Source organism: Heterocephalus glaber, unplaced genomic scaffold (assembly GCF_053883595.1).
Source record: "Heterocephalus glaber isolate CG9 unplaced genomic scaffold, H.glaber_assembly_v1.0 deba00001444, whole genome shotgun sequence".
In the NCBI taxonomy this organism is placed as follows: domain Eukaryota; kingdom Metazoa; phylum Chordata; class Mammalia; order Rodentia; family Bathyergidae; genus Heterocephalus; species Heterocephalus glaber.
In genome coordinates this window covers 2,913,666-2,941,486 of record NW_028258297.1, presented here as the reverse complement: position 1 = coordinate 2,941,486, position 27,821 = coordinate 2,913,666, and the positions used below count along the sequence as shown (strand labels likewise).

General features: G+C 47.5%; 1 protein-coding gene across 5 annotated transcripts in view; it reads left to right on the top strand.

Moving 5' to 3' along the window:
- Tbc1d22a (TBC1 domain family member 22A) overlaps positions 1-27,821 on the top strand; it is a 448,179-nt gene that overhangs the window by 401,717 nt on the left and 18,641 nt on the right. The window lies entirely within an intron of this gene.

Sequence of the window (27,821 nt, the reverse complement as noted above, 5' to 3'; positions counted from 1 at the left end):
CTCCTGTTATCTGAGAAATTATTTCTGATTTCATTTTTTCCAGATCCCCTTTTGTTGCCAGTTCAGTGGGTCCAGGTGGTTGAGTATCAGAGTGTTCCATCTCATTTCCCTTTGAGGTTGCTGTCGGTGATCTGGAAGTCTGGCTTTGAGACTTATTTACATGTTTTCTCATTTCAACTGGGGCAGGGGGCTGTTGGCGCCTGAATGGATTACCTCCTCTGAGCTGGAAGAAGTGGGACAGGGGCCGGGAGCAGCAGTAGGGATGGTGGCCCAAAAGCCCTTTCCTGTGTGCTGGGAGCAGCGGGAGGGATGGTGGCCAGGAAGCCCCTTCCTCTGGTCCAAGAGCAGCGGGATGGTGGCTCAGAAGCCCCTACCCTGGGCCGCTAGTGGTGGGAGGGATGGTGGCCTGGAAGCCCCTTCCTCTGGGCCAGGAGCAGTGGGACAGAAGGTGGCCCAAAAGCCCTTTCCTGTGGGCTGGGAGCAGCGGGAGGGATGGTGACTGGAAAGCCCCTTCCTCTGGACCAGGAGCAGTGGGACGGTGGCTCAGAAGCCCCTACCTCTGGGCTGGGAGCTCCGGGACTTAGTACCGTGGTCGGGTGGTCTGGGGTCCTCTGCGTCTTTGTAGTGTGGAACCAGGTGGCTGCCTGTCTGCAGTGGGCTGATTTGGCATGTTCTGAGTGACTTGGGACCTCGGTAGAGCGTGCGCCTCTTCTGGCCTTTTTGAGGGCACCTAGGAGTAACCATGAGTCCTGTGCTGAGCATGTCCCTGTCCCATGCAGAATAGAGACAAGAAATCATTCTTCATGGGTCCTCTTGAGTAGGGTTCATTTGTGTACTTGACCCTATATGGAAAAACACACCTCAGCGCCCACTTCTGGCTCCAGTGTACTTATTTTCTTAGTTTTTGTTTGTCTAATTAAATCTTTATTTTGTTTTCAATTTTAAAAGATGTTTTTGCTTAATGTAGAATGCATGCTTGATAACTTTTTTTCAGGATGTGAAAAGTGGCTCCCATTGTCTTCTCAGTGCCATTGCTTCAAATGGAAGTCAGCTGTCCCTCTTCCTGCCCTCTCTTTCTTTTTCTTTCTTTCTTTCTTTCTTTCTTTCTTTCTTTCTTTCTTTCTTTCTTTCTTTCTTTCTTCTCTTTTTTTTTTTGGTACCTGGCATCGAACTTGTGTGCTTGCACTTTCAAGGCAGGTGGTGGAACCACTGAGCTAAATCCCCAGCCCTTTCCTGCCCTTTTCTTCTTGGGCTGCTTTTAGGATTTTTCTGTTTATCATTGTTTTTCAACAATATAAGATTTGCCAAGATATGGTTTTGTCTGGATTTTTCTGCTTAGGGTTTACTGAAGGTTTTGGATATTGTTGTGGCTTATATCTAGATGACCCCCAAAGTGTAAGGCGCTCATAGTTGGGGTTTTGGGAAGTGACTGGCTCATGGGTCTATAATTCTGGATTAGTCAACTGATGGGTTTATAGTTGGTTGTGATCCTGAGTGGTGTAGCCTGGTAGAAGAGGTGGGTCACTGTGGGCATGTACTGGAAGGGTCTATCTCCTTCCTCCTCTCTTGATCCCTCTCTGCTTCCTGCCTGCCATGCCATGAACTACTTCTCTTTTGCCAAGCCCTCCTGCCATTCTACCCTGCTTTGGAACCAGCCTACTTCTTACTGAAGCCTCTTCAAATTTTGAGCCAAATTAAACCTTTCCTCCTCTAATTTGGGGTGTTGGGTATTTTGTCCCAGGATCGAGAAAGTAACTAAGACCAAGTTTTTGGTTGGATCTATGTCCAATTTACTATCCAATCCATTCAATAAATGATTCATTTCAAAAGTAATATTTTTTAGATTCATGTTTCCACTTTTATTGTCTTAATATAATATAGGGCTTCCATGTGGAGCTTCCATTTTGTTGCTGAAAATTTTTGTTTGCTCAATCTGACCTTATTTTTCTCTGAATTGCTTAACAAATCTACAATAAAATTTAAAGTGGTTGTGTGCTCATTGTACATCTGGGCCATGTGTGTCTGTCTCTATCAATTTTTTCTTGATTATTGGTCATATTTTCAACCAAAAGTCCCACTGAGCTGGGCTGTGTTAGAGCTTCAATCACTGTTGGTCACCTGTGGTTTCGAGTGTTCTGAGGGTAGGTCAAGTCCTTTCCTCCCTAGTCACCAGGCTGTGAGCCTTAGGAGGGCATGCTGCAGTCTCTCAGCACAGCATCCATGTTCTCTCACATTTTCCACATGGGGGCTAGTTCCTACTTTTCCAGGAGGTGAGCTGGTTGAGGATGTTGAAGATGTTGGCTAATTTCAGTTCACTTGTAGATTCTGCTGCACTGAGAACAAGTCAGACATCCCATTCACCCCCATCCCCACCAATCCTGGAACCTGGTGTCTAAACATCATGAGACTACAAAGCTCTCCCTGCTTTCAGCCTCACCCCACTGGTCTCTTACTAGAATTTTCTGGTCATAGGGATTATTTTTATCTTAGTGGCACTTTCCAAATGTAGTCTCTCATTTAGATTCACAGTGCCTAAAAAGCTTGGCTCATTTCCCTTGAGCTTGAAGCCTCTTCACTAGTAGCCTCTTTCCACCTGTTCTAGTTGGGATGTTGAATGTTTCCCAAAGGTCCATGTGCAGGAGCTTGGGCCCAGGATGGCACTGTGTGGAGGTGGTGGAACCTTTAAGATGGGGGCCTCTTGATAGGTCCTTAGATCATGGGGGCATGGCCTTGAAATAGACCATGGGACCCTGACCCCTTCCTCTTTCTCTCTTTTTGTTGGCCATGAAATGAGCAGCTTTGCTGTGCCTCATGCTCTTGCCAGGATGTACCACCTCACCACAGGCCCCAAAGTACAGGGCCAACTGATCAAGCTCTGAGTCATGTAACTCTTTTTTGCATCATAGCTGATCATCTCAGATGTTTTGTGATAGAATGGAAAGCTGTTTGACACTGCCCATGCCCCAGATCTTGGAATACAATGAAGTCATTGGTGACTGCCTGTCTGTGAGGCAGGTCTTTGTCTAGGGCTTGGCTCCTTTTGACTTCTTTGCAGCTGTGGGACTTAGAGGCTTACAAATAGGATGCTGTTGCTTACATGGTACTTTCTGCTGTCATGGTGAATGACCATTTTTATTTTTGCTATCCTACAAAAAAGCAGAATTCCACTGCAACAGTTTTGAGTACATTTCTTAAAAGTGGGAGACATCACTAAAGAGAAAATTAGGGCAAGAAGACAGCTGGGCATTGGTGGAGCTGGAGTGGGAGCCCAAGCATGAGGGACCTGGGTGCCCATGGGCTGTGCCTGTATCAGGTCTGTGGTTTGAGCTTGAGCCTCAAGGCCCCAGCAGGGTAATGGAGCTGAACCCAATCCATTCTTACTAAACCTGGGACATCCAGGGGACACTGTGGCCCTAGGTCAGAACCAATGCCTCCAACTCTGGAGGAAGAGTGAAAACCCCTTCTGGAGGAACACAGCCCCTGTCCAAGCCTCAGGATACCTGCAAAAGGAAGAGCGACAGAGAATGTGCTCTCAGGGGAGATCTGGTCAACACACCCCAGGAGATGAATTGTTACAAGCCAGAGTCAGCAACAGATGTAAACCCCAGGGATTTCATGTGGCACAGTTATTAGACATGGATGTAAAATGGATGTCCAGCCCCTTAGGACCACATTTTCTATGCTGAGTCAAATTCTTCTCCCCACAGCACTGGCATTCACTGGGCACTGACCTGTGCCAAGTACAGTGATGAAGCTTGTAGAAGAATGGGAAAGTAGGCACCAGCTTGGAGGGGAAGGTTCCACCTGTGCTGATCCCATGGGGTGTTCAGCACCAGGGACAGTACCTGGTGCCCCAGTCTGGGACACTCCCCAGAGGCAGCTCCCTGCCTGGCTGATTCCTTGGCCTGGACATAGCTCACAATCAGAGTGAGGCTGCTCAAGGTGTGTTTTGAGAAAGAGGTGTCCAGGAAGGGCATCCTGAGGAGGGGCCGCACTTGGCACTGATTTATGCACTGCACAGTGGGGGTTGAGCACAGAATGAGCAAGCTATGGTCACCCAACATGTCTGAATTTATTAGTTGTGAATATTTATGTGGTCTGCATATGCAGATTAACTCAGTTCTGGTCCAGGCTGCTAAAGTGTCAATTGTGGACCAGTCCCTTCTTGTCTGAAATGGTGTCTGCACTTGAAACACACCATGGAAACCCGTGCATGTGGGTCCATGCCACCCAGAGCTTCAGCATCCTGCTCTCCATCTCATCCTCATTTGCAACCCTCTGAGGACAGTGATGTCAGTGTTCATAGCAGAGAAACCGAGGCATGAATCTTCTGTGGGAAGGAGTAGGGCCTGGTGACTGCTTGAGTTGCATGGTGGGGGCCGGAGAGGGAATTCTGGCTCTGCTGGTGAGCTTGGGACCTGGATTACTGCCTCATCCACTGTGACAATCTTCTCACCTATGACCTGAGGGGTCGTGTCTACTTCTTGGGGTTGTTAGCTCATGTGAGTAAGGTGCTTAAAGTAGCCTCGTAGCTCCAGGTTTTACACGGAGGTCTCTACTCCAGTGTGAGTTGATTTCTGCATAGGGTGCTGGCACACACTGATCTTTACTTTAAAAGCTCCCAGGCTTCCCGTGAAGGGTTATTAGCTCTATTTTGCATAAGAGAAAAAAAACCCAAGGCTCCAATACAGCTGGGAAGCAGTAAATGGGATTTAAAAACAAGAATGGACTTTTTTTTTTTTAATCTTTTAGACCTCACTGGCCACCTCTCTGCAGACACAGCTGATGTTGTTGGTGACATAGGTAGCTGTGGTCTCATCCCAGAAGGAGAGCATGTGACCTCTAGGAAGAAGCCCTGGCTGCACCAAGCCACAGTGGATCCAGGTCCCTGGGCATGGATGGCAGCCTCCATGATGCAAAAGGCTGGGTCTCTGAGGGGCAAGAGGCCCTCAGCCTGGCCCTCACCCTACTCTGAGGCCTGCAGCCTCTCCCCTGACCCCAGTCCCACCAGGCAGACATTCTGTCTCCTCCCAACCTGAAGGCTGAGAATCTTTGCAGATGGACACTCCAGGGTCACCCTTGGAGGAGCAAAGACTGACAAGTGCCTGGGAGGATCTGAGAGGACTGGCTGTGCAGTGCAGCTGGGTGGATGTGGGGTCTCAGAGAGCCTCCTTGGCCCAACCCAGGCCACTCACCTGACCCTGTCACCTGCCCAGTCCTGCTGCCCCTGGGTACTCTCTTTTTCTGGTGTGGTGTCTATAGCTGGTCCTCAGCTCCTTGTGTCAGGGAGGGCTCTAGCCAGAGAACAAGGGGCAGGGCTGGCCCACACCATTCCCTAGTGTATTGTTCACTTTCCTGTTGCTGAACACACTTGACGTATGAAGAAGGGAGGTTCATTTGGCTCATGGTTTCAGAAGGTTCAGTCCCTGGTCAGCTGGCTCCAAGGTAGGAATGGGATGGTAGAAGGGGCTGGTGGACAAAAGCTGCCTCATTCATGGCAATAAGAAGCAGGAAGAGAAGGGAGGAGTGAGGGACAAGAATGTACCCTTCAGGTCACACCCCAGTGACCACCTCCAACCAGGCTCCACCTTCCAACAGCACATTCAGCCAAGAACTCATCAGTGATGAATCCATCCACTAATGGGTAGACTACCCCATGATCCAGTCACCACCCACATTCATGAGACTTGGGGGAACATTTTTGATCTAAATCATAACACCTAGGCCTGGGATATCCTATGCCTCAGTTTCCATGCCTGCACTTGGGGAACCATGGTGCATTCCTTACCAGCTACTATGGATATTAAAGGATGTGGCAGTTGGGGTGCACAGGGGTGTGACATGGAATGTTCAGAGCCTGGAGCCATCTTGCACCCTGGTGGCCACGGTCTGGGCTCTGCCAGTCAGCCATTGCTCTAGTTTTGGGCAACACTTAAAACCTTTAAAATTTTACAGTAAATTATTTTGGCAGAAGTGAGTTAAAAAAACACAAAAATGTGTGTCTAATAAGTTCTGAATTTCTATTTCTCAGAGAGTTGACAATGGGGGTGGAACTCACCAGTGGGTTCTTTCAGCATTTGCACGTGCACACACACATACATGTGTATGTATGCATGCACACCCATACATGCACACACTTGGACACCACTGCGAGGCCAGGTAGCAGAAGATCAAACTCATGGGGAGGTGTCTGTCAAAGCATCCTGAGGACTGTGACCCAGCATGTGTGTGGCCAGAGAGTGTCTACCCTTCACTCTGTGAGCCATGACTTTTCACTTCGACCCAGGGACCAGTCCTGAGAATTAATTTTGCTCATCTTCCACTTCCAAGTGTTCTTGCACACACACTGGCTCCACTAGCAGAAGAGCTTTGGAAACAGCTGAGCTGTTCCTGCTCTGTATCGCTGTCACCAGATGCATCAGAGAGAAAGCCAGCGGTCCCCACACTAGTGCAATGTTTCCCTCTGAGTGCTGGAATTAGTAAAGATTTAGAAGTTCCTTCTACTGTGGATGAGACAATGATGGTATTGTAAATTCAGTTGAAAAGCTCAGCATGAGGAACAAATTATTTTTTCTTATAGTTAGGATAGGAAAACAAATTTTGGCAAAGCCAGTGTCATGGTAAAACAATATTCTCTTTGAACTGAGCACTTGGATATCCCTGAAGTTGCTGAGGTCAATTCAAATGTGCTGCAATGATCTGCTGGGATAATCCACCCACCTAAACCAAAGCCACAGCCGTCAACATTTGCAGCTGGTATGCAGGTTCCCAGAATAACTCCAAACTAACAATTCTACAATAAAGGTAGTGTTAGATAGGAAAACAATCTACACTTTCATTTGAATGGCAAGACTCACTTTCTCTTATTTTTCTCATCTTCCATCAAATTTCATAAATAAACGTTTGAGCCCTTGAACAATTACTTGGTAAATCAACTCAAGTATCCAATAATGGCACTTCTGAAGGTTTTATAAACCAGGCTTTTAAATTTTGGATGCCATTGTATAAAAATCAATTGGAAACCTTTAATTGAAACAGTCGATGAATAGAATCCACAAATGTCAGTAATTAACATTTTTAGCAAATTGTAATTATTGGAAACAAAGGCTGCAAGCAGGGAGATACTGCAATGTAGCCCTAAGAAGGCGAGGGAGGAATTCAACATGTTCCACAGCGAGGCTCCATGTGCTGGAAATTCTGACGTCAATGCTGCATATCTCAACCCACAGGGGAGCTTGTAAATGCAGCTCCTCGGTTTCTTCGGGGAAATTTGTGCTGTGGGCTGGAAAGGGATCAGGTGGAACTGGCCTGGAATTTTCCAGTATCTATGTTTGGTAAAGCAGTCAGAATAGTGAATAGAGATGATTTATTTGACACATTTTGTTGTGAAAAAATATGTGTCGGAAAATATGTACCCTGAATAGCAGCAAGGCAGTGTCTATGACAGTGTTTCTGCTGAACATTTCTACATCCCAGAGCAAAAATACCAGAATTGAAAATGCTCCTTGTGTGCCAGAATTTACTCTGAGCTTTCTGGGTACCTCAGTTCCTGTAGAGAGAATATTTTCTCAATTAAAAATACCACTTATTGAGAAGAATCAGTTAGAATTTTCATATAAACCATAAAGTGCATCGAAGATGATTGCATGCAACTTTTTGTAAAAAAGAAAAAATTGTACTGAAACACATTATTTTGAAAAATACAGGCACAATATTAAGATAGATAAGCAGATGAAAATGACTAGAATATATAAATATGCGCCAAGAATTTCTTTTTTTTTTATGTTCAAATAATCATAAAAAGAATTAAAAAATTTTTTTTTTGGTACTGGGGATTGAACTTGGGTCCTTGCGCTTGTGAGACAGGAGGCAGAACCACTGAAGTAAATCCCCGGCCCAAGAATTTTAAACTTTTGATTTAATGAACATGGATATATTGTGTTTTTTTAAATTAAAATTTGTTTTTAAAAATAGCTTTTGAGGGCCAGGGATTTAGCTCAGTGGCACTGCACCTGCTTTGCAGCGCAAGGTTCTGAGTTCAGTCCCTGTATTGGGGAGGAAAAAAAAGCTTTTGAATGAAACCGTTTTATGCTCACCAACAATAATAAAACCAATTTATGGGTCAATAAATGCATATTATAATTTCAGTTATATAAGTATGTTTAGGTGTATATAAAATATTTAATGTATTTGAAGAACCAGGGCATCCCCCAAAGTATGGCTGCCACAGAATCCGCAAGTGAAGCCCCAGGAGGCTAAGAGAATTGCCCTAGTCTGAGTGATTGGCAAGTGGTATCCTATTTTGGTATTTTGCATTATCTTTTATTGATATTGTTATCAAATCTTTAAAAATATTAATACAATTTTACAAATGTCACTCACAACCCTCATTCCTGTCTCTACTCTCCCCCAATTTTTGTCATTTAAAAATATTTTTCTGTGCCATTTGTCATTACACACAGAGCAAATTTAGGACAGTATTTCCGAGGTACCTGTGGAGTCCCAGCGTGAGCCCTGGAGCCAGGACTTTGCTGGTGCAGGGTCACTCACTTCCGTCCCTCCAGCTCCCTCCCCACATGTACATGTAAGCTGTCTCCTTGCTACCAGCCTCAGTTTTGCTGAAAGTGTTTCTCTCCAGTGGACGCTCTGGGCCATGTGTGCACGGGTTGCAGGGTGCCGGGGGGGTCCTCCGCTCTCCTGTGAGACAGTTTTGCCTGATGTGATTCCTCACTTTGTACCGGAAAGGAGTCCCTTGAGTGACAGCAGCAGCATTTCCTGGGTCCAGGACCCAGCCAGGGACTGAGGCCATGCCTAGGTCTGTCTGATTTGGTTTCCCAGTGAGAACACTGTGTCACCTGTGACCCTCAGGGCCACCTGTGGCTTAGGACATACACCTGGGTGTGCCCATTCCTGTGGCTATGTGTGCCTTGGACCTCACAGCTGACATCCTCAGAGGGCGGTGTCCCAAGTCCTGGCCCTCCTGGCGTCATCAGAGCTCAACATTCTAACTTGGCGGGAGTGCAGGGCGTGTGGTGCAGCTGAGCTGTCATCCTCTGTAATGAGGCCAACGTTTTCCAAATGTTTCTGTGGGTCCTGATAATCTTTCTGAAATCTACACCATCTCTTCCTACTCCCAGGACCCTGGGGCTCACACTCAGCCATGAGGGTCCCTCTGTCCACTTCTCTCCTCACTCTCCAAAGGCCAAAGCCATGTTTCTGGCCAAGTCTGTGTGCCACCTTCTCCTCTGGAGCCCTGTGCCTATAGCTACTTCCCCAGACACCTCCTCCTCACCCCTTATCTTAGCCCAGGATCCACCTCCTCTGGGAAGTCTTCCATGAGCACTTTGGCTCTGGCCCTGAGCAGAGTCAGTTCCCAGGTCACAGTGGCTGCTTGTCTGTGTCCCTTCCACTCTAGACCAGGGCCGTGTCATTCATCCCAGTCCTTAGGTGGCCCCCAGTGTATAGGCAAGGAATCATTCTTCCCAAGTGAAACTGACTTTTTGGGGCCAGGCCTCCAGTCCTGCTTAGTGGCTGGAATCTCTCTCCTGACCTCATCATCTGGGTACTCAGCCAGCTCTCGGGGTGTCTGTTTGGGTCTCCTCAATGGGAGTACCCAGCTCTGGCCTGCTGCACTCCTTTGAGGACAGAAGCCATTGTCCTCTTGTTCACAGTTGTCTCCCGATCGTTCCCTAGTGCCAGGGACATGGTGCATGCTCAAACGACTGGCGCTGCCTGATGTGTGGATGCCCCTTTGATCTTAGCAATTTGGAGACACCCATAAGACACAATCTCTCTCCCTACCTTCATCTGGAGTGCAGACCTCAGACGCAGCAGATTCAGTCAGAGGAGGTGATTTTGATAGACCCTGAAGGATCCCATCAGCTTGCACTGGAGATGGTGAAACGTATTACAGTAACTGTAGATGGAGAAGCATGAGTGGATCAGAGGCAGAAATAGTCTGCACTTTCCAGTCCTTTCCTCCACAGCCAGTGGAGGTTTTCTGAACTTCCACAGGGCGTTCTGCAAGCACAGAGAGGTGCAGGAGATGCCCAGCCTCCCGTGCTAGGTCTACCTGTGGGCTTGGAGGGCTGACACTGACAGCTGTGGCCCATGTGTGTCCACCAGCTGCAGCCCTGTCTGCCAGACCCAACCCTGGTGCTCAGCAGAGGCAACATCTTACCCTGTGCCCTTCCATGACAGCTCACATTTTCTTGAAAAATCTTAATTGTCTCAGAAGGCTCATTTCCACTGGTGGGACAAATGGAGCCTGTCCCTGAGGGACAGGGGTACAGACAGCCAGGGCACAGAGGGAGGTTTCACAGGCTGGCAACAGAATGAGCTGGTTGGTGTTGGCATATCATGTGGCCTTGCAGATGACAAGATAAAGCAGCGTGGGGCTGGTGTGTGTGTGCGTGTACACATATGTGCATAATGCAGGGGCCAGACCTTGAGGTGCATGTGATATTTGAGCACCCCCCCATGCCCCACAAATCTGCAACAAGCCTGAGCCCAAGGGTGCCTGGAGAATGTAGTGTTTCCTGGCCCTAGCTTAGGTGATGACACACAGTCCCAGGATGCAGGGAAGGAGCCAGTGGGGGTGACGGTGCTGTTTTCCCAGCCCAGTGGCTTCCTAGCCTGGCTGAGCAGCAGAATCACCTGTAGCTCTTCACAGGGAAAATGCTTATCAGCCCAACTCGTGAAATCCTGATTCCCAGGCCCAGGGAGGGGCCCAGAGATTGTCATTCCCTATCCCTGAGCTCCTGACCTGTGGTCTCCAGAACATGTAAGTTAAATGTCCTCTCCACTAGTGGCCTCTGTGGCCTTCAAGAAGGCCAACAGTCTCCTCTCCTGGGTTCGTATAGTTTCTTGTTCCCCCCATATGATTCATCTGTTTGTTTTGGAAGTGTGTGTGTGTGTGTGTGTGTGTGTGTGTGTGTGTGTGTCCTAGCTCCCCAGTAGATCTTGAGCTCTGCAAGGGCCTGGGTTGTGTCACATGCCAACAAAGCTCTCCCCAATGCCTGCAGGGCTCCCATACTTCAGGGTGTGGACCATACTTGGTCTGAGCCCAATTCCCAGCTCTGAGCCAGTCCAGAGCCTGCTCAGTTATTTCTGCCAGTTCTATGCCTCGCTGACTTTGTGCTCCCAGCATCTACTCTTTATGCTTAGATTCTACCAGAGCTAATTTGGGCCCAAAGCACAAGTCCTTCCCCAGTTTCCAGAAACTTTCCCACACTCAAGTGTTTTGTGGAGGACTTGAAGATTTCTGTATGTGGGGATCAGATGGCAGAGCTACAGTATCAGTCATCTTGCTCCCTGCAGCCTTCCTTCCTCACTTCCTTCTGGTGCAACTCGGAAATTCTTCCCTTTATCTTGAACAGAGTGGTTCCATCCATTCCTATAGCAGCTAGAACTCGACTCTGTTCTGGGAATCTTTTCTGAATAAACCCAAGGAGTGCTGGTGGCTTGATCAGCTTTATGTGGATAGTTTGCCCATGGAACAAAGCATATGGTGTATAGGGGGTGTCTGTTGGCACTTGCCAGGAGGGTTCTGCTCAGTGCAAGCCACAACTTCTTTAGAGAGGAGAGGAATCACAGATGCTTCCTTGGGTGAAAGAGCTCCTAGTCACAGAAAGAGACCAAGCAGAGGCTGGGGAGGGAGTGACGTGGGGGTGAGGTAGCTAAGGTTAGTGTTGTGGAAGTCCCCCCATCAGACACTGAAGCTATTTCTTTTTGATCTTGGAGTTTCAGCCTTCAAACCTGAGAAAGATTCTGTTATTTATAAATTACCTAGTCTGTGATAGTTTATTATAGCAGCTTGAGTGGGCTAGCAGTGTGTATGTGTATACTGGGTTGTGATAAAAGTATATATTTTGCACTAAATTTCATTGTGTTTGTTTCCTGTGGCTGCTATAAAAACTTACCAAGCTTAGTGGCTTAAAGCAGCACAATGTATGTTTTCCAGCCCTGGAGGCTGGAGTCTGAAATGGGTCTCAAGGGGGCGGCAGGACTGCGTGGCCATCTGGGCTCAGGGAAGCTTTTTCCTCATCCTTTCCAGCTTTTTCAGAGCCTGCCACATCTCTTGGCTCATGGCCACTCCATCTTCAAAGTGAGCAGTGGGACACATTTCCTCCTCCACCTCCTGCCTCCTGCTAGGTGAGCCTGGCCATTGCCACGGGCCCACGGGGGTGACCCTAGAGCATCTCTGTGGCACTCAGTCTGAACCTTTGTCTCATCTGCAGAGTTCCTTTAGCCACATAATACAACACATTCCCAGCTTGAGGAATCGAGATGTGGTCCCCTTTTTGGGGGACCATTATCAGGTCTATCAAGGTCACAGGCAGAGATGTTCGGCAGCCACTTGCCTTGGTCCCTTTAAGCCTAGAGCCTCAACCTGTGTGATGCCAGCTGACCTGTAGCAGCGAGCAGCCTCTGCAGTTTATATCTGCTCTGTCCCAGCCATGTCATCAGTTCACTAGGTGAGACAGAAACCAGCTGAGCTCAACCATCCGTCAGCCCTGGAACCCAGGACTCCCAGAGCCCACGGTGTCCCCAGGGTCCAAGCAGGTTGTGCAGCCCTGTCACCCTGTCACCCAGCTGTTTTGGCCCCAGGCTGGTGGGAGGCAGGTGGGCCATGGGAAATGCAGCCTGCTGTGTAGACGCCAGAGGACCTCGATCAAGCTTGCTTGCAAGAATCGCATTTTCCCCACCTCTAAAGCAGATTTCGAGGAGTGGCTGTTGGGTTCCTGGAGATAATGTATAGAACGTGGCTGGCCCAGAGGGCAGGCACCCTAAGCAGGGATTTCCCTGTGGAAGCTTAATCAGTCACCACGTTTCTGCATCAGTGCCGTTCCCATGACCTGTCACACCTCGGCAGAGTCACCCCTGCTTGGCAAGTGGAAGTGAGTGTGGGAGGGGTGTGCCAGGCCCACACGAAGGCTGGAAATGCCTGGCTGTATCTGCTGGCCCTCTGGGGCCTATGCCATTGCCCAAGGACAGTCCGCCCTGGTGCAGAATGAGAAGGCTACAGTAAGCCCAGCCAAGGGCAGGAAGTCCAGGGACCAGAGCCACCACAGCAAGCCCAGCTGCAGGTGCTCTGGACATCAGTGCCAACTGCTCACAGCTGACTGAGTGTTGGGGGGCTCTTTGTTACACACCAGCAGCTAACAGCTATACCCCCCTTTCCTGTTTGTCTCGCCTCAACTTTTAGAACTAGTTGTGCCCAAAGCCCTTCCAATGCTTGACAAGAACATGCTGCATTTCATCATGGTGGTGGCTGTGAGACAGCCAAGGGGGCTTTGTGGCAAGGACTGTGCCTTCCTCCTCTCCAGGCCTGGCACACAGTGGGCTTCACTCGGTGTCTGCTAAGTCAGGGAGCTTGGGGCCCAGCAGCCCACTTCACTTTTAATTTAATTATTGATCGATGCTGCCTTGATGGCAGAAAAGGCTCTGTGAAATGCAATTACTTCCTTGTACCCAAGCATTTTGATTGTCTAATGATTGTCTCCAACAGGAGCCAAGCATCTGTCTTGCTTTTAATTAAACTAATCTGTTAGGGAGGAAGCCGGTCAGCCTGCCCAGTGCCAACTTCAGCCACACCTGGGGCAACAGCGCTTTGCTCCCTGGCCACAGGCTGTGGGGCTGAGACCCTGCATGGCTTCTATGACCCCCGATACCATCCCGGAATTGAGATCCCCATGAGACAAGTCAGCCTAATGGGCCTGTCTCTGTGTCCTGGAAATAAAACCATTTGTCACTTTTACAAATGTGCTGTTCTTTCTGAGCTCTGGCTCCTAGAACTCGAAAGTCGGGGACCCATGTTGTGGTGTTGAGCGGGGCAGAGGAGGACCAGGCTGGATTAAGAGCGGTGCTGGAGTCAGAGGCCAGTTTCTTGCTTTGTCCCTTAGCAGCATGCCAGTGGGGACTTGCTGCAGTCTTCACCGTGCAGTCTCTTCATCTGTAATGCAGGCCAGCAGTGGCTCAGTCAAAAGCCTGGCATGGGTGGGGTCCACAGTCAGTGTTTCCGTTTGGATTTTGGAAAGGTGACACAGCACGCATCACAATGACTAACCTTGCCGGCGGGGTCCGGGCTAAATATTCCCAAATCGAATTTATTTTCTTTGGAAAGCACGGCTGTTCAAACTAAGGAAGTAAAGAAGGGTTGTGGATGAACTCGTGAGACTTCAGGGCAGGTTTTGATGCGGGATGGTTTGAGGACATCTCTGGATTTTAGAGCTCTTTAGATCTGGGAATTTGATAATTGTATCTTTAATTGGCGCGCACTACTTGCACGCCTTTCTGGGGTCCGAGTGTGGTGTTTTGGTACACGTACGGTGGGTAGTCATCAACCTGGATGATCGCCTTGCCACCACCTCACGTGTTTCTCATTCCTCTTGTAGCTGTTTTGAAAAATAAACAAATTCTTGTTAGCCAGAGTCACCGTGCACTCTAGAACGCACTCCTCCTATTTAATGATATTTTGGTGCTAATTATCCAACCGCCTTTTATCTGGCCTCTCCCCAGGTTCCAGTAATCACCATTCTTCTATGTGTGGTGTTTGTCTTTCTATATAACATAACGTCATTCAGGCTTAGCCATGCTCTTGTAAACGACAGAATTTCGCTCTTTTATTGTGGCTGAATAATATTCTGCGCATATATATCCTTCGTCCGTGGGTGGACACTGGGGCTGGCTCTGTCCTCTGGTTATTGTCTGTAAACACGGGAGTGCAGGGTCTCTCTGACATAAGTGATTACCACTTCTTTGGCTGCTTACCCAGCGTGAGCCTAGGTATTCTGGAGCAATGAAGCAGATGCATACAGAAATTGGCAGGGGTTGTGAAGGTTCAATAAGACTTGTGGGTGAACTGTTCAGTATAGCACCAGGCATGTAGCACCTGCTCCATAGTAGTCACTTCCTCTCATCCATGCACTGCAGCGTATGTTTTGCTGGCCAGGAGCTTCCTTGGGGCCCTTGGAAGCTGCAGAAGTACAGTCGCTCCTCCCTGGCTCACAGCATTGGATGAAGGGAAAAGGCAACAGACCACACCACGGGGGGCGGGGGAGCTCCTGCTAGAAGCACCCGCCAGCTGGTCATGGAAGGCAGGATCCAGTGGCTGAAGGTCATTGAAAAGATGCACACCTTCACCGATGCTAAACCAAAGTGAATCCCAATGGGTCCTTCTTGAGCTGTCCAGTTTGTGAATGTTCTAAATGTTTATAATTCCCAGGTTGATAAAGTGGTACTGGGAAAGAGCTGCTTACCGCCCTGTTGGCCTGGGCATACACTATTGGTGTGGATGGAAGTGGATCATATGGACACTGCTTGTTTTGATGGATAATATTGCAGTTTCCATCAGAACTCAACATGTGTGTATATTCCTTCCTCCACAGCCCCACTTCTGGGACTCATTCGTCTGCCGAAATGCAGCAGGTCAGTACTGGCAGCATTGAGAGTGACTGAAATGTCCCTCCAAAGGGGACAGATCCCATACATGGCTGGATTCCTGCTGTGGTGGACTGCGGTGGCTCCTCACACGTTTTTAAGAAGCAGGACATGTCACTGCCACTCCATTTCAGCGGTCAAGGCCAACCCTAGGGTCTATAGGGAGGGAGAGAACCCTACATGGGGTGGCCCAGTGGGCAGGGTGGCAGAAAGAAGCTGGCAATAATCCAACCTACCATCCAGAGGTGGTAAAAGCGAGTTCTGACCCCTTCCTGAGTGCCAAGTTCACTGCCTCACACAGACAAGGCATGCGGGTCTTCCTTCCTTCCTTCCTTCCTTCCTTCCTTCCTTCCTTCCTTCTCTCCTTCCTTCCACCTTCCTTGCTTTTAAGGGTCAATGTCAGTTTTTGCCAGATCCACAATTTCAAACTAATGAGGACTAGATACATCTTTGAAGATGCTTTTGATCTTCGTTTGGGTAAAGACTTGAAAATCTCCAGTTAATGTACATTTTATTCTGATGATTCAGGAAAAAGTCATGTGGCTTGTTCATTTGACCCAGGGGTGCGGGCCCAAGACTCGGCCTGTAGGAGGGCACTCTGGTCAGTTCGGGGTGCTCCCAGGTCCCTGGATCATGGGGTGAGTCTAGGTAATCACAAGCTCCCCCAGAGGCTAGCAAGGGGGTCTGGGGCAGAGAGGAGGCCTGACATGATGTGGGGTTGGGAGCCAAGGTGTGAGGTGGCCCATGAGTGGGGAGAGGCAGGGAATGGGGTCCGCCAGAGTCCTAGAGAGCACCAGCCTGCACCCCACTCAGGGCTTCAGGCTCCAGTGTTGCAGGGTGGTGAATCTGTGTTGTTTTAAGCCCCTTTGTTTGTGGTGATTTGTCACAGCAGCCATGGGACAGGGACCTGGGAAGTCCCAACACCGAGTCCAGGGAGCTGGTGCCATCCTGCTCGCCGTGGCTGGGCATCTCCTTTCCATTGAGATTGCTCCCCCGTGAGGGGCAAGGGGCTATGCACCCATAGCTTGGGCTGCTGTGTGCTGTAAGTGGACAGGACCTCATGGGCTGAGCCCCTTGATGTACCCCAGTCGGGCCTCTCCTGGAAGCTACCTGGGGATCCTGGGTCCCCCTGGTTGGGGCCGCTGTCCCAGAGGGAGCCTCAAACCCAGAGGGGCAGACTGTACCTGCCTTTTTCTAGAACCTTCTGCTGCCCCCCAAATTCAGTCTGCTCTCTTGCTCAAAGCCCAGACCTCCCTGCCAGGCTCTGCTCTGTCCCTGAGGGAGGGTGAGACTGTGGGCAGCTGTCTCCCTAGCTCCTTGTCTGGGGTCTCCCATCTCTGCTGGGCTACTTCCTTTCTGGGGTGCTGTGCCCCCTCCCTCACAGGCCCTTCTTCCTTGGTTGCCATGCACTGATGCCTGGGCTGCCTTGGGTGTCTGTCCTCTTAGGTAATAAGGCCCTGCCTTAGAGCTCAACCCATTTCCTGCACAGAGCAGGGTCCCAAGAACATCTGTTAGGGAAGGAATGGATGGCAAAAGTGCACGTCCTGGACCTCCTTCCACATTATTTATCTGTGAATCCCACTGCTCCTTGGGACCAGGCCCCCACAGTCTCTGGAAAGCTCTCCTCAATTGCCCCTGGGGGCTGGGATTCCCACAGCCCATCTCCCCAACCCTTTATATCTCACGCTGCCTCCGGGGCCTCCCTGGCTTTCGGTTGTGGAGTCCATCTTGACAGGCCCAGCCAGCACCCAGCAGGTGCTTGGGATGTAGAGCAGGTTTCATCAGTCCTGTGACACACGCTTCGTGGTTGGCAGCCTCCAGCCAGGGACAGTTCTGGAGCCTGTGGCACAGCCTGCCTGTCCTCGAGCGCCTCTGGCCACATGGGAGGTGCTGGTGTTTGCTATCAGCAGACACTGCCCCAAGACAGCTAGGACTTCAGTTTTGTCACCATATCTGGTTGTAAAGAGCTGCACTTTGATGTTTCCACTGGCTGGAGATTTAAGATAAAATTAATCTGCCCCCTTGGAGTCTGAGTGGCAGTCAGGGTTTAGAGTGCTGTGTAACACACAGTGGAGCCAGGTGTCTGAGCTTGCCAGGGCCTGGAGGGCCTGGCTGGTGCTCCCTGCCATCCTGTTCTGCTCTCTGATGGCCACCCATTGGCCCCTGACGTCTGCACAGGGCCAGCCGGGCTCTGCTTCCTTCTCCATGGTCAAAGGAGCCAAATGAACATGGCACCCACTGTCCATGGTCTTTCCCTCCCTGCACCCATGGCCACCCATGAATAGGTCAGCGCCCTGCCCTCTGTCCCCTGGTCTTTCTTCCCCTCCTCTCTGCCCTTGCAGCTAGCACTATTTCAAATTAGATTTTGAGATGCTGCCGAGGAGCAGGCCCAGCAGGAACATTTCACCGCACCCTTTCCATGATTGTGCAGAACTAGACCTCAAAGGGAGCGCTGGCTTTAGTTCTCCTCATGAGGGGAGAAAACTGTCCCCTCCTCATGAAGGGTTCAACCCTGGGAGAGGTGGCAAGCTTGGAAGGTGTACCTGAGCTGTGGGGAAGTGGGATCAGTGGAGCCTGACCCAGAGAGGAAGGAAGGAACTGGGCAGACGACCATGCCCCTCAGGCCTCAGTGTCCCTATTGGCAAGGCCAGCGGTGGATAAGGTGACCTGGAAGGCCTCTTCTGCCTGGCTTTCTACTCACTGTCTGAGGCTCCCACAGTGGAGAGAGTTGGGTCTGAGGTGTTGTAAGAGGGGTCCAGGAAGGAGCAGGACAGAGCCCCTCGTCTTCCCAGGAAGGCAACCAAGGGAGCCCAGGCTGCTCAGAGCCACCACTGACTGAGGGCTTCCCTCACCTTCCACCCAAACCCGGCCTTCGTCTCAGGGTTTTGAAGCCCAAGGTCCTACTTTCCAGAGAGCCCAGGGCTCCTGTGCCAGGTAGGGTGCAGGGGACAAGGGCAGCCCAGGTGGAGCCCCCAGACTCCCATCCTTACCAGGGAGGTGCTCCTACATGTGCTGAACACTCGGCTCTTCTCGCACTGCACACTGAGCTCACCAGCCCCCAAGTGACTCAAGTCTGGTATCTGTATGGGACTCCCTGGCTCGGACCCGGAGACCGGGACCTCCAGGCCCCACTGTGAGGGCCCCACAGCCGTCGTTCCCCAGGCCCGGATGTCCCACTGTCCTGCTGTCTTGATGAGCAGTTACTCTCCACCATGTCCTGTCTCAGGTGCCAGGGACCTGGAGACAGGGCTCTGCTTCGAGGACCTTGGGTGTGACAGAGGAACATGGGAGGTTGTACCTGGGGCTGGCAGGGACCCTCGTCTCCAGGAGTGCAGGCTCCCCTAGCCCTCTTCCTGACCTGGCCTCAACCTTGACTTCTGGGGGCCTCAGATGCTCAGCACAGTGGTTTTGCCTGGCTCTCCCACTAAGAGCCTCAGAAAAACACAAGCAAAGGCCAGGAGGTCCCTCAGGTGACTCCCCAGCAGTGCCTCAGCTCCTGCCTCAGGACTCCAAGGCTGCCAGAAGTCTCTATCTCTCCCAGCCCACACAGGAAGACAGGGCTGGGATCTAGCACCTGTATGAGCATGGGGGCCAGCTTGGATAAGCAGCAGTTAGAAACCCAGGGCTCTGAGAGGTGCTGCTCCCGCTCATCCCCTCTTCACTCCTTGTTCTTCCTTTAAAGCACTCAGTGCTGCTGCTCGGATTGGACTCGGGCTCAGAGTACATCAGTCTACCCGACCCTCTTTGAGGATATATCATCCGTGTTTGAGGATCAGGGCTCTGCACTGCCTCTGACCGGGCTTGGGAAGGCCTCTGGGGGTCGATGTGTGTGTGCTTTGGATGGAGGTGGGGGATCTGGGACCACTGAGCACTGCCCCTGGTGTCCTGGTGGAGGCACTGATTTTCCTAGGTGGGGAGGTCCTTCCCTCCTCAGAGTGGCAAACTTGTTCTTTTCCACCTCTGCCTACAGTTTCAGTCTGGAAAGATCTTCAAGCCTGAAGGGTCTGGCTATGTGCCAGGTTTTGGGAATCAGGCACGTCACCTTTGCTGTGCTTCTTTCTTTCCACACAAACGCACACCATAGGTAGCTCTCTCACATCCACGTCGTCCTGGGGTTTCTCTGGGACACCAGTCCTTTCCTGAAAGACAGCACAGGAGACATTTGTCTTAGTCACTTTCTTGTCACCAGAACAAAATGTCTGACATCCACAACTTAAAGGAGGAGAGGTTTATTTTCACTCACTGTTTTTAGAAGATTCAGTCCATAGTCTGCTGCTCCAAGGCAGGAAGCCTGGTGAAAGGGCCTGGTGGAGGAGAGCTGCTCACCCCATGGCAGCCAGGAAGCAGTGAGAGAGGGGAGGGGCTGGGGGGAAAAGGGACCCATCAGCCACCACTTCAGCCAAACTCCACCTCCTAACAGCAAGTCAGCTGTGAATGTATTAGTGCCCCCATGGCTGGTCACATTTTGAAGCCTTGCCTCTGAACACAAGAGGCTTTGGGAAATATTCTAGATCTAAACCATAGCAGCACTATTATAGATGACATAGACATCAGTTGTCTTTGCTGGTTGAGTCACTTACCCCCTTACAGAACAAATTTCCTCTTCTGGAATCCACAATTCTCAGCTCCTTTAGTTGAAGTGGGGTGGATCCCATGCCTAGCTCCTGCTTCAGGATGAACAGGAAGCCCAACACTGTCTGATCAGAATCCAAAGCGATTGGCTCAGAGGAGGGCATATGACTCCAGGCTGGCCAATCAGAGTCTTCCCTGGGACATTTTGCTGAAGTAATTAAGAAAGAGACAAGTTTAAAAGTGTTAATATTAGTCATCACTTACTGGGCTTTGCCTGTATTCCCAAGGCACTGGGCAAGATGTGTACCTATGAGGTATAATCAAACATACATAGCACATTTAAATTTAAAAACTTTATTACAGCAAAAGACACATACTCTCCCTTGCTTTGAACTGATATCATTTTTGCCACTTTCTGAAACAGTTTGGGAAGTCTTTGTTCATGAGTATCTGTTCACACTGTTGTGGCTGTCTTGGTGTGCTGAATTGATTCAAAACATTTCCCTTTCATGGTCATTTTGACTTTGGGGAAGAGCTGGAAGTCACAGGGTCAGATCTGGAGAACAAAGTATGGATGAGGACACAGTGTCTTGTTTTCATTTGACAGAAACTGGCGTGTTTTGAATTGATTCTACACATTGAGGCAGTCATGAAAAGACACCCAGGGAAGAGGATTTCAGAGCTGCTTCAGAAAGTGGCAGGAGTGATAGGCTAAGTGCTTTTGAAGCAGGGGAGGATTTTGAGGGGGGTTCATGGCAATGTCTTTTATTGTAATATATATATATATATGTTTGTTTGTTTGTTTTTTGGCACCGGGGATCAAACTTCGGAACTTGCGCTTACGAGGCAGGCGGTGGAACCACTGAGCTAAATCCCCAGCCCTTGTAATATATTTTTTAAAAATGAAAACATTTAGTATATTTTGTGTTCACATCTTGCACATCATTTTAAATCCTTATGAGTACTAGAGCAGGCCATGATCGTTCCATCTCTGCTGCAGATGATCAAGTGCAGGCTTGGGGAAGCTATGACTCTGAAGATCATCCAGACAATAGTTTGCAAAACCAGGACCTGATTTCCAGTCTTCCTGCCTCCATGGGCTTTTAGATTCACGTAGGGACTAGTGCCAGCGCCCCAGTGTCGCAGTAGGAAAGGCTGGAGACCTGGGCATACAGAGTAAGTGTCTTCCATAGCGAAGTCTGGAATCTTTGAAAGTCTCCTGGGCCATTTCTAGATATTGATCCTAAGGAATAAGAGCCTCTGCAGACTGAGGAAGAGCTCTGTTTATTCATCACAGGGTAATTTGTGGTGGTGAGAAATTAGATCCCATGTAAATGTCCTCTAATGAGGAAATGATTAAGTAAATTATGCAGCCAAAGATGCTTACAATGAGTTTGTAATAACAGAGAGGAAATGTCTAGCATATTAAGTGAGAAAAACAAGGTAAAAAATTATATTTGGAGACTCAATCACACAAAATTACAGATTGAAAAGAGAGACACATTTTTTTTAAAAGGCTGAAATATGCCAGTGTTTCTGTAGCAGTTTTTTCTGGGTATGGAGCTATATACTTGCTTTCTATTTTTAGTTTCCAAATTTTTCAAAATGACCAAGTATTGTGTTTAGAATCAGTATTAAAAAACAGATTATTGCCCATGCCCTACCGAGGTCCTGAGTCACACAGAACACGCCGAATCAGCCCGCTGCAGACAGGCAGGTTTGCCCACGCCCTACCAAGGTCCCCAGTTGCGCGGAATACGCTGAATCACCCCGCTGCAGACAGACAGCCACCTGGTTCCACACTACAAAGACGCAGAGGACACCAGACCACCAGACCAAGGTACTGAGTCCCGTTGTTCCCGGCCCAGAAGTAGGGGCTTCTGAGCCGTTGTCCCACTGCTCCTGGTCCAGAGGACAGGGCTTCCCAGTTACCATCCCTCCCTCTGCTCCCAGCCCAGAGGAAAGGGCTTTTGGGCCACCTTCTGTCCCGCTGCTCCTGGCCCAGAGGAAGGGGCTTCCAGGCCACCATCCCTCCCACCGCTCCCGGCCCAGAGGTAGGGGCTTCTGAGCCGCCGTCCCACTGCTCCTGGTCCAGAGGAAGGGGCTTCCTGGCCACCATCCCTCCCGCTGCTCCCAGCACACAGGAAAGGGCTTTTGGGTCACCATCCCTACCACTGGGAGGTAATCCGTGCAGGCGCCAACAGCCCCCCGCCCCAGTTGAAATGAGAAAACACGTAAATAAATCTCAAAACCAGACTTCCAGATCACCTACAGCAACCCCAAAGGGAAATGAGATGGAACACTCTAATACTCAACCACCTGGACCCACTGAACTGGAAACAAAAGGGGATCTGGAAAAAATGAAATCAGAAATAATTTCTCAGATAACAGGAGAAATTGTGCCCCTAGTGCAAGACATGATTAATAAATCTAGGGAGGAGCTCAGGAACATGATGGAATCCCAACATAAGAAACAAATGGAATCCATAAAACAGATGCAAATAGATTTCCAGGACATGAAAAACTCCATTGAAAGTCTACACAGCAGAATGAGCCAATGTGAGGACAGAATTTCAGATATAGAAGATAAGATTGCAATTTGTGACCAGGAAAAGAAAAATTGCTTCAAAATTATAAGGGAACATGAGAAATCAATCCAGCAGCTGCTAGATGATGCAAAAAAGAATAACATAAGACTCACTGGGCTCAATGAAGAAACAGGAGAGAGTGGAGATGACCTAAAAAAATCTCTTCACAGAAATAATGACAGAAAACTTCCCAAGCAGGGGAAAAGAGCTTGACATACAGATAAGGGAGGCATATAGGACTCCAAATAGCCTTGACCAAAGAAAATCTACACATGGGCATACAATTGTTAAGATTCCAGAAACTCAACAGAAGAACAAAGTTCTACAAGCAGTCAGAGAAAAGAAACAAATCACATACAAAGGAAAGCCCATCAGAATCACAGCAGACTTCTCAACACAAACCATCAAGGCAAGAAGAGCTTGGAGTGATATGTTCCAAGCCCTAAAAGAAAACAGCCTCCAACTCAGATTGATGTACCCTGCAAAACTATCTTTCAAAATTGATGGAGAAATAAGATACTTTCATGACAAAGAGCACCTTAGGAACTTCATGAATACCAAACCAGCACTCCAAAGAATTTTACACAATATCCTAGGAACAGACATTGAGGATCACAACCCCAGGAAGCAAAGCAGAATGAACTCATCTGGCATGACAAGAAATTAAATGTAAAGGGGGAGAACCCAACAAAAAGAAAAAGTCATGGCAATGACAAGTCAATACGTTTCAGTCGTAACCATCAACGTTAATGGTCTCAATTCACCAATCAAAAGAAATAGACTGGCAGAATGGGCCAAGAAGCAAAATCCAACAATATGCTGCATACAAGAAACACACTTAATTCAAAAGGAAACTCATAGACTGAAAGTTAAAGGGTGGAAAACAATACTCCATGCGATGGGAACCCCAAAAAGCAGGAGTAGCTATCCTCTTGGTAGATCAAGTAGATTTCAAGCCAACACTGATTAAGAGAGATGAAGAAGGACACTACATCCTTGTAAAGGGAACAATCCAAGAGGAAGAGATGACAATCATAAATATCTATGCACCAAACACTAGTGCACCCAACTATATAAAACAAATACTAACGGACATGAAAAGTCATATATGCACTAATACAATTGTAGTGGGGGACCTCAACACCCCACTGTCACAAATAGATAGATCAACTAGACTAAGAATAAGTAATGAAATACTAGAACTCAATCGAACTCTTGAACAAATGAACTTAACAGATGTTTACAGAGTCTTCCACCCCACAAATCAGAATACACATTCTTCTCAGCTGCACATGGGTCATTCTCCAAAATAGACCATGAACTCACACATAGAACATATTTAAGTAAGTGCAAAGGAATTGAAGTTATCCCCTGTATATTATCAGACCATAGTGCAATGAAATTGGAGATCCATAGCAAAAGAAACTCAAAAAATTTCATAAACATGTGGAAATTGAACAACACACTTCTGAATAACCAATGGGTCCCAGAGGAAATTAAAGAAGAAATCAGACAGTTCCTTCAATTAAATGACAATGACAATACAACATATCGGAATCTAAGTGACACAATGAAAGCAGTCTTATGAGGGAAATTCATAGCAGTGAATATGCATATTAGGAAAACAGAACGAGCTCAATTAAACAACGTGATGCTGCACCTCAAGCTTCTAGAAAAAGAAGAGCAGGACAACCCCAAAGCTCATACAAGGGAAGAAATTATAAAGATCAGAGGAGAAACCAATGCAATGGAGACTAAGAGAACGATACAAAAAATCAATGAACCCAAGAGTTGGTTCTTCAAAAGAATCAACAAAATTGACAAACCTTTAGCCAACCTTGTCAGAAAAAGGAAAGAAAAGGCCCAAATCCCTGCAATTAGGAATGAAAAGGGTGAAATTACAACAGACCCAGCAGAAATACAGAGGATCATCAATACCTACTTCCAGAACCCATAGGCCAATAAGATGGACAACACAGAAGAAATGGACAGATTCCTAGATACATATGAATTACCAAAGTTGAACGAAGAAGACCTAAAAATTCTGAACAACCCAATATCAACCAATGAAATTGAAAATGTAATTAAAAACTTATCAACTAAGAAAAGCCCGGGTCCTGATGGCTTCACTGCTGAATTCTACAAGTCATTTAGAGAGGAACTGCTGCCACTACTGTTTAAACTCTTCAATGAAATTGAAAGGGAAGCAATACTCCCAAATTCATTCCTGGAATCAAGCTTCACCTTGATCCCCAAAGCAGAGAAAGACCCAACTGAAAAAGAGAACTATAGGCCAATCTCACTAATGAACATAGATGGAAAAATCCTTAATAAGATAATGGCAAACAGAATGCAGAAGATCATCAAGAAGATCATACACCCTGACCAAGTGGGATTCATCCCAGGGATGCAGGGATGGTTCAATACACACAAATCAATCAATGTAATATAGTATATCAATAGAGCCAAGGACAAAAACCATACGATTATCTCCATAGATGCAGAAAAAGCATTTGACAAAATCCAACATGCATTTATGATAAAAACCCTACAAAAAATTGGAATTGATGGTCTCTACCTCAAACTGATAGAACCCATCTATGAAAAACCAACAGTCAATATCATATTAAATGGTCAAAACCTGAAATCCTTCACACTAAAATCAGGAACAAGACAAGGATGTCCACTATCACCACTCTTATTCAATATGGTTCTGGACACATTAGCCATGGCAATTAGACAAGAGAAAGAAATAAAAGGAATAAAGATAGGAAATGAAGAAGTCAAATTGTCATTATTTGCAGATGACATGATACTCTATATAGAAGACCCCAAGAACTCCCCCAAAAGTCTTCTAGACTTAATAACCAAATTCAGTCAAGTAGCTGGTTACAAGGTCAACACACAAAAATCAATAGCTTTCCTCTACATCAATGACAGACTCACTGAGAGAGAAATAGGGCAAATAATCCTTTACACAATAGCATCCAAAAAACTGAAATACCTAGGAATCATCCTAACGAAAGAAATCAAAGACCTCTTCTCTGAAAACTATGGCACTCTGAAAAGAGAGATTGAAGATGATATCAGAAAATGGTCAGACATCCCCTGCTCCTGGGTAGGAAGGATTAATATAGTGAAAATGGCCATACTTCCAAAACTGCTATATAGATTTAATGCAATTCCAATTGAGATCCCGGCAGCATACTTCATAGACCTCGAGAAAACAATCCAAAAATTCATTTGGAGCAAGAAGAGACCCAGAATAGCAAAAGCAATTCTAGGTAACAGAGACATGGCAGGGGGTATCACAATCCCCAACCTGCAACTGTACTACAAAGCTACTGTGATAAAAACAGCATGGTACTGGCAAAGAAACAGACTTGAGGACCAGTGGAACAGATTAGAAGATGCAGAAACCACACCAGACACACTCAGCCATGTCATCTTCGATAAAGGAGCCAAACACCCTTACTGGAGGAAAGATAGCCTCTTTAATAAATGTTGCCGGAAAAATTGGGCTTCAACTTGCCAAAGAGTAAAACTAGACCTGTATCTCTCACCATGCACTAAACTAAAATCAAAATGGATTAAAGATCTAAAAATTAAAATAGAAACTCTGAACCAGTTGGAACAAAGGTTAGGTAGAACCCTTGAAGACATCGGTGTAGGAAAAGATTTTATGAACAAAGCCTCAGTTGCCCGTGAACTAGCACAAACAATCAACAAATGGGATCTCTTCTTATTAAAATCTTCTGCACAACAAGAGAAACCACCAGCAGTGTGAAGAGACAACCCACCATGTGGGAAAAAATCTTCACCTGCTCTTCCTCAGACAAAGGTCTACTATCTCGAATCTATAAAGAACTTAAAAAGATCAGACCTCCCAAATTTAAAGACCCAATCATAAAATGGGCATCTGAAATGAACAGACATTTCTCAGACAAAGAAGTAGAAATAGCAAATAAATACATGAAAAAATGTTCAACCTCACTGGTCATTCAAGAGATGCAAATGAAAACAACCCTGAGATTCTACCTCACTCCAGAAAGAATGGCTGCTATCATGAAATCAACCAATAACAAATGCTGGCGGGGCTGTGGGGAAAGAGGAACCCTGCTCCACTGCTGGTGGGAGTGTAGACTGGTGCAACCACTGTGGAAATCAGTATGGAGATTCCTCAAAGAACTAGGACTGGAAGTCCCATTTGACCCTGCTGTTCCACTGCTGGGGATCTTCCCCAAAGAATTAAAAGAATCATACCACAGTGATATATGTGCACCCATGTTCATAGCAGCACAGTTTGTAATAGCTAAAACTTGGAAACAGCCCAAATGCCCATCAATTGGAGACTGGATAAAAAAATGTGGTTTTAAAAAATAAAATGGAGTACTACTCAGCCATAAAAAATGAGAAATTAGGGACATTTATAGCTAAGTGGATGCACATTGAGGCGAAACTCTTACGTGAAATAAATAGGACACACATGTGTAAATACTGAATAGTTTTTCTGGTGTGAGAAACTGAAAGTGTAAATAAGGACTAAAGGTATAATAGGTGATGTGAAATAGGAAGAAAAGAGGCAAAGGGGAAGGAAGTGGGAGGGCTAGGGGAAAAGATAGAAGGGAATGGGATTAATATGAGAAAATGGAAAAATAGGAACAAAATCTTTGTAAATAGGGAGGAATGGAGGGGTTGAAGGGAGGGCTGGGCAAGGGTGAAAAATAAGAACCAAGAGAGATTATGTAAAGGTGCAAATTTCCAATGATGAATGTCAGTACATTGTATACCTAAAATGTACCAATGATTAGAATGAATAATTGATAATGTAAAATAGGAAGAAAAGGTCCAAAGGGGTAGGGGTAGTGGGAGGGGCATGGGAAAGGAAAGAAGGGAAAGGAAAAATGCTGAGAACTGGAAAAAATGGAAATAAAGTTTTTGTAAATAGGGAAGGGTGGAGGGCGTGAAGGGAGGGCTAGGAATGGGGAAAACATAAGAACCAAGATGCATCATGTAAACGTACAATTCCCAATGAGAAATGTAATTGTGTTGTATACCTACAATGTACCCATAAAAGAATTTAATACAAAAAACAAACAAACAAACAAAAAACCCCACGTTATTAAAATTTCTGGTACCGAAAATGTCAGGATTTTTATTCCCAGAGGAGCTGATAGTGTTCAATCCCCAGGCCCACCGGTGACAGAAGAGCTCACCTTC